The sequence below is a fragment of the Ixodes scapularis genome, unplaced genomic scaffold (genome assembly GCF_016920785.2).
Source record: "Ixodes scapularis isolate PalLabHiFi unplaced genomic scaffold, ASM1692078v2 PGA_scaffold8__174_contigs__length_109621045, whole genome shotgun sequence".
Lineage (NCBI taxonomy): Eukaryota > Metazoa > Arthropoda > Arachnida > Ixodida > Ixodidae > Ixodes > Ixodes scapularis.
In genome coordinates this window covers 59,569,966-59,577,766 of record NW_024609883.1, presented here as the reverse complement: position 1 = coordinate 59,577,766, position 7,801 = coordinate 59,569,966, and positions in this window count along the sequence as shown.

Here is a 7,801-nt window from a genome sequence, read left to right as displayed (position 1 = left end):
CATCAGAACGCCGAGCTCTGGTTAAAATGATTGGGGGGTAGACCTAGAGCTATAGCTGCATTTGTCTTCACCCGCCCAACGCGTTCGATTGCGAGATTCAAACGCCTGACGCCGCGTTCCGCGTTCTAACGCGTTCGACGAGTGCAGTTGCGTGTACCCTCTTTTATACTCACAAAGCCTCGCAGTTCAACGACGGAGCCATAGGTTGCCCGGTCGCAGATTTGGAGCGCGAGGATCTGGTAGCACAGAACATCAAACAGTAATTTCTCGGGGAACCTGGACGTCAGCGCACAGCTTTTGCAGCGGCGACGACCCGAAACACACTAGCTCGCCCGGGAGCACTGTGTTTCGACGCCTCGCCGCAGCGGGGCGCCAGTCACGTGGTTCTCCTCTTATCCGTTTTCTGCCGCTCCATCTTTTACATTTCGGCGGCCGCTTCTTGTGGCAATCTGCCGGTCTTTGTCAGTATATAGGAGGCTTTGGCAGTGGCAAAAAAGTGTGCTAGCATTAGGTCCACCCACTATATTCATTCGAACGAAAGCTCGGCGTTCTGATGTCCTATCGTCTCCGCGCTATCGTCTCATCGTCTCTCTCAGTTTCTCGGCGCCAAGCTTCAGGAATTATTATTGTTAATTTTTTTCCTCTATTACTTATTCCGGATATTGTGGTGCGTGCACTCTGTATAAGATGTGATTGTCGTAATCAAGCCTCAAACCCTTCGTGGTCATGCGTCCATGCGCTGTGCAGCCGGCGGTTGTCCACACCAGATGTGGCCGATGCGCGTGCACAGAAACCACCGGTTTTGTGGAATGTAAAGCCTGTGCGCCATCACCGCTCAGAACTCGTCTTCGACCGACCTGTCTGCTGTTCTAGCCCAACAATGCGTCCGAAAGGATCTCCCAGGGGCAGCGAATGTAGTCGCAGGAACTGGCGCGTCATGCTGTCGGATGTCGCTCTCCCGGCACTTGGTTGTGGAGTTGCCAACGACAAAGAAAACCAGACGACACTGTCACAGTGGTCGCGGTGCTTCTGCTCGCGTTGTTGTTCCCGTCGGCTGTCTGGTAGCAGACCAAACTGTAGCATAAAAGGCGTTTGCCGCATCCGCCTCTGCTGCTGTGCCACCGTCAGGCCACTTTCCCACTCATACATCGTACAAAAAAAGAAAAAGATGCTATTCCGTGCAGACACGATGGCAAACTTATTTGCGGACCCGCCTCAGGAATGCTTGGAGTATGTTTGCTTATATGCTTCGACCACATATATGCCATAGGCCTCGGGTCACCCCGAGCTATCTTCCCAGAGGATCTCTCTAGCAGGGTATACATACAAGATCAGTAGACCTACAATGTCTGTAGGATGTGCTCTGCCAGTTCTCTATAGGGGGCTCCTAGGACGATGTTAGGTAGGTATTACAGTTCATGGAACTCCTAGCTAGACCCTATGCTCCGGTGCACACATTGCCACACAACGTGAAAGTATAATTTTGTTTTTATTGTTCTGAGTTACGTGGTGCATGTTAAAGACCGCGGACTAGCGTTTGTACTGCACTGGCTGAATTTTCTCATCTACAGCTTATGGGCAATCACCTAATCGACGCCCGATCGGGTCGTGCTTCGCTCACTCCCCAAGAAGTCACCCAACACAGTGCGTTCTCAGAACTGTTTACTCCAACTCGCGTCGTTGAAGAGCCCCGTCCTTGATCACTGTCGTCCGTCCGACTGTCCATCCGCCACTGACTAGTCCGGAGTCGAGAGAGAGAGAGCCCCGTGTCCCGCCTCCTCTTTTTATAGCCTCACCCCCGGCCGATCAGGTGCACCCCTACGACTTGTTCACGTGCCACCCCCGCGATCCCCGGACGAGGGTGACGCGCCAGGTGATAGGGCTCGCTCGTCCGGGGATCCGGGAGAGCGGGGAAGGGGTGCCAGGAAGAATGGCCACGAGGGCGTGGGGGACGCAAGGAAAACGGGGCCCGAGGGAGCGACCGTGGAAGGCGTCCCTACAACCTAAAGCAACGGATGCACACTGTAACTCACTGACTTACGGCTGTTTTTAAAATTCCGCACAAAATAATTTTTTTTTTACCATTATGCAGCGAAACCAGGCCCTTAAACACTCGCTGCGGCAGCTTTGAGTACTTTCTTATTTCCCGACAAAAAGCGCCATTCAACAGGCCGTTCCTAGCCGAGTGGGAACGAGAATCGAGCGGTCATTGTCAGTCAAAGTGAAGGAGTCAACGTGAAGATATCGGGCATGAAAATGTCATGAACTATGTTCTTGTCAGGCCGCTCCTGTTGCGTGTTTTTGCTCCCGCTATTGACGACGTTCGCAACGGAAACCGTCAAACGCTCCTCGTGTCGTCTTGAGTATGATTATTTCTCCTCTCATCGTTTCTTTGCAATATTTCTAAGTGTTGTGTTAGCGCAAAAGATTTTGAATATCAAGAAACATAAGGCATCAAGTAGAATTCGATGCGAAAAAATGTATTTAATATTTTTTTTAGTTGAAAGAAGGCAAAGCAAGAAGTAGCCGAGAAAAAAAGTTGAAATCGACAAGTACACAAAGTGCGAACCAGTGATGCGAAATGGACACCGCCCATTCCATTAAATTCCCCAATCCGGGGAGTTTCCTACAATTCCATTCTTTTACACCCCTAGGAATTAAGACACCAGGCCCATTCCCACTCCTGGAATGTCAAAACTCAACCATTCCACTCTTATAATCCCTCAATGTGAAAAAAGGGTCATTGTCGTCATGTCACACACGATATGTTTGTGTGCTAGAAAAAAAGCGGCATAAAGCTACTGACCTTATCAGACGCTGAGCCTGTTGAAAAAGAATGCAAAAGCTTCCTCAAAGCACTCACTCTACGAAGTCAAAGGATGATCGTATAAAGCTATTCGTGGCACTTGGTGTCACTTCAGACGTCGATCGCACGATCAAGCCGTAAAAGGCTCGCGAGTCGCAACAGACGACACAAATTAAAAGCATACATGGTTAGCATGTTGTTTGTTTCAAAAGGCCTTAAAACTGTCTGGTTCGTGCGTGGCGTAAGAAGAAGCTAGCTTGTTCTCTGCTTCGAATTGTTGCACAAACAGCACCGCCAATGCACTGTGTCCCACTAGAGCGACAAACATTAATGGCAAACGAGAGCGACACACGACAACGAGCGACAGAGGACACCGACAGACAGCCTGTTTGTCGGAGTCCGCCCTCTCACCTGGCGGACACGAGGCAGGACACGGGGATAAGGGAACTTGTTTCCTAGTGGGACTGGAGTTGTCAACAAAAGACTTCAAAATACACAGACAAACTGAGTCTGGAGACGTGGTTTTTGTGTTTTGCTCTTTGGGCATAAAACGGGCCGACAAACACGGTAAAAGTGGAGACGATTACTTTATTTCTTGATTAAAGCTTCCGCTTCTCTTCATTTGCCGTTGGCGACTTTCCGCAGACAGTCGCGACAATCGACACCAAACTTTTTCCGAACTAGGATACCCACATGGTTTCTTTTTTGGGTCTTTCGAGGAATTCTAGGTGAGCACGACACAATTTCACGCCGATTTTGAGAATGTTTGTAACTTCATATCCGAATAATCGTGGGCAGGTGTTTTTTGGTGGACAATACGGCATCCCGATTATCACAGGACGGGATGATAAGTCTCTCGTCTGCCGGAATGGCTTAAGCCGCGGAACGCCGTGTCCTACTTCGTGGTGAGTGGTCTTACTTTGGTCAGTCCTCGAACATGGGTGTATCCATCCTGATGCAGGGGCGTGGACATCGGCGTCTTGAAGCACCAAATCGCTCACCAAGTTTTCGCGAGCGAAACCAGCCACAACAAATTTCCTTTCGCAACACGACTGCCCGGCGCCAGCAAACAAGCCGCGCCCGCGACCACTACGAGCAGTCGAGGGACCGTAACTGCAAGAACGAGGAGTGGCCGCCAAGGGCTTCTCTGAAGGTCGAGCGACGGAGCGAGCCACGGGAGGAATGGGAGGAAAGGTAGAAGGGTACAAAGGGAGGCAACAGAGGGCACAAGCGGGTGAGGTGGATACGTTTGTCTCCTAGAGATGTTCCTAGGTGGGACTGCTTGCTGCGCTTGAAGTCCAACGACAGGCAAGATCTCGTCCGTCGCCGATCGTTTGTTGGCGCTTGTCGGCGATCGTCGCGGGCGTTGGTTGTTGCAGTTGGACAGCATCGGCCACAAGGAACTTTATGGTGTTGTCAGACAAAAATCGGTCTTTGTCGCTCTAGTGGGACGAGGCTATTAGAAGCGTTGCCGCGAACACCTGCTCCTAATGTCCATGCACTGCGAAAAGAACAGAAATCCGCTGACAAAGTGCACTAAGTATACGCGCGAGTACAGAATACTGTAACACCAGATTATGGAACCTACGTTAAGACGTAAACTTTTTACGTCTGTTGCACGATTCTTGCGATTTCTTAACAGATTCAATCCAAAGTTTTATTTGTGTTCCACGTAAACGTGGAAGATTGGCTGGGTTGAAAGCAGGGAGTCCAACCGGTCATTATCCCGGCGTCAGTTCTGATTCGGGATTAGTAGCTTTGTATTTTGTTCTGGTTCGGTTCTAGTTCGGGGGTGCTTTTGAAATAAAGGTTCGGTTACCGGTCGCACGGAGCGCAGCCCAGTTCAAACCGGTTCTTAGAAATACATTCCACAGCTCCCAATCGTTAGGAAGAAAATGTGAGTTGAACACGGCGTTATCACCATTAAAACAATTATGTATGCGAAAACAAGGTGAGAAGGACAAATAAGGGCTTAATTTTGTTTTGTGATCTTGAATACTTAACTCAAACACCGTTCTATTAAAATACATGATAGTGCGAGCGCTTGAAAGCAGTACCAAAGGACGGTACTCACGCGAAGTCAATCAGCCATCACTTGCAGGTACACGTGAAGGTAGCACCGTACTCGCAAACTACCCACATAAAACAAATCAATTGGTTATTGAGACAGCAGGAGTTTAGACTGCGAGATTATGGTGACATTTTTACCCACTGTACATGAAACATTTAGCTAGTGAAGTACGACCGCTCTTCTGGGGTCTTTAGCGGGCATCATGAAGTACTGGCAACAGCGCACGCCGGTACAATGCCCATCCAGATCGAAATGGTAAACAGCCCACACCGAACGTACGAACGACTTACTGGAACGACTGAGGTGAAACGACAAAAAAGACAACGAAGGCCGGTCGAAAGACGATTAAAACAAATGAAGGACATAAGTAGACAACAACCGACTTGCCGTTTCTCAAAAACGCACGCACCAAATATTTAAAATGCATTCTAGCAGCGCCCAGAGCTGTCGGCAACTGGCGTCACGGTGTCCGACGCCGCAGTGTCACGCGCGTTTCGGCTTCACCTCTTGGCGCCACCAGATTTCGCCACCGCGGTACAAAAGCGCCGACAGCCGTGAGCTTTCTGTCTATATTTTGATGTCTATGTTTGCATTCTCCTTCCTTGAGGAATATTGCTTAGCAGCACGAGAGGGAAACAAGCACAGACAAACACAAACCCAACACACAAAGAATCGCTCTTTATCATCTCGCCATGGTCAGACATATAAAAGTGTACGCCTCCACGCTGACCCGCCAAAGCCGATTCGCGCTGCAAGACATGAAATGTACTTATTTGTTTTATTTTTATTGTGCTCTCTCTAAGGCGCTCCTGTTTGTTTAGTCAAAACTGATCTGCTGTCACCACCGTCGCGAATATATTGACTTTGCGCCACCGCCGGCAAAGAAGGCAGGGTTCACATTTCTTTCTTTGTACGTCGAACCGTTTCCAATGAGCAGAAAACCGCCACATGAGATTAGGGTTCCATTCCTGTTCGGTTTCAGTATCACATGTTTGATTTCGGTTACATTTTTTTCCGTTTCAGTTAAAACTAACGGTTTTGCTCAGGTTTTCGATTCGCTTTCGGTTCTACACCTTCGTTAAAAGCCACATGCTAATCACGCATGATTACAGCAGCCGTTTTGTCGCGTTTCGCAGTGCCAGAAATGATACACACCTTATTCGTCTACAACCATTCAGTTTTGGTACTAAGGGCGCTAAGCGCACGCCATTCTCATCCTCGAAGGAGCACAAACCAGTGAGACAATCAAGCCTTCAGTCACCCCTTTTTTAATGATGCTGTTTCAAGAGCAACCTTCTATGCGCTAGCGAACTGTGCCATCAGCCCGTTTGCCCTAGGTGAAAATCGACACAGCCTGCGTAAGAACAAAGGCCATTTCAATCCCACTGCATTCCAGGCAAAAGGCACCTAATTTCATTCCCATTCCAATCTCTCCAGCGCTGCCGCCATTCCATTCAGGGGGTCGCGAAAGTGCGGAATGATTCCGGAACAATTCCAACTCCGAAGTGGCAACTCCGTAACGCTTGTGCATACTTTCACTCTTTAACCTAATAATATATATTTCTGTTTTACTTTTTATGCTCTGACGAAGCTCAGTTGCGTTGTCTGTTTTACCCTAAGATGAGTATGGGTACCACTGACGACCACAATCCTAATGGATAGTGAACTGAAATTTCGAGCTCACAAAACAAGGCTGGACGGATAAGCGGGACGTTGCAAAACCCCAAAACATCACTCATACGGTAATATCTCTAACGGATCGCCGTGTTTTTGGAAAAGAATTGTGTGATTAAACATGACCGACGAGACAAGTCACGTCACGCTTCTCATTCCCTCTCATCTTCGCTACGTCCCGTCGAGCTGGTGAACCGAAGGGAGGAGAGAAGAGAGACCGCTTCCCCTCATTCACGAATTTTCCAGAAGGTCAATGGCGTCATTGCCCTCGCTGATCGCGGCCTTATTTTCCAAAAGTACGACCATCCGTTTGAGACACCGATGCATAAGCAATGTCTTGGAGTTCGTAGCGTACCGTTTAACGCTTCTGCGACCTTATTTTTCGAAATCCAAATTCCAGTTCAGTATCCCTTTACAGACCCGTGAATTTAAATTGATTGCGTTGCGATACTTCTTATCTCTACATAGCAAACAAATACCAGAACTTCCTTTTATTGCAGCCGAATACGAAATAGAATTTAAAGGTATAATGGCCACGGACATTTCTGGTAGAACAATTTAGAAGCCTTAACTTGAGCGTCCGTTAGTTTCGAGTTTCTTTAAACGTAGTCTTACCAAATTCGAGTATCCTAAGACTATGTTAGTATGATCCAAATTTATTTTGTTAGCAAAGCAATTACAGGAACAATTGAAGACGTTGAGAATTTTTGTGTAAAACAAGATTGACCCCAAGTCCCACCAAAATACAGAATACATTGCGACCAGTGACGAAGGGCCCCCTATGCCGGGTTTTCCTACGACGCAATGACCTAGATCAGAAGGCCGGCTTTGTCCAGTTGTGCTGTGATAAATTCTCCGGTGACGAGTGGGATTTTGACGAGTTTCCCGGCTCCCTTTCTTTGTCGGACTAGTAGGGCTAGAACCTAAAAATGGGCTACCCATAAAACCAAGATCTTCTGCCCGCCAAAACAACAATAGATTTTTGTGAGGACACAAGCAGCTGAAAGACAGCGGTTGACTCTATACACAAACTCAACTCTGTTACCTCACGGCGCGGTGGTGGCGCGTCGAGCGCACTTCCGGTCTGGGGCTGTGGGCGGAAGCCGCCACGGGGCGCATGCATTTCTGTGTTACTTTGGAAGAAACCGGACAAGAACCTGCCTTCTCGACAAAATTCCGCGACTGAGGCTTTACCAAAAGTGTTGGGAAAGGTTTGAAGGTCAGTTTTTATGCGTTTTCTGTCTGCTCGG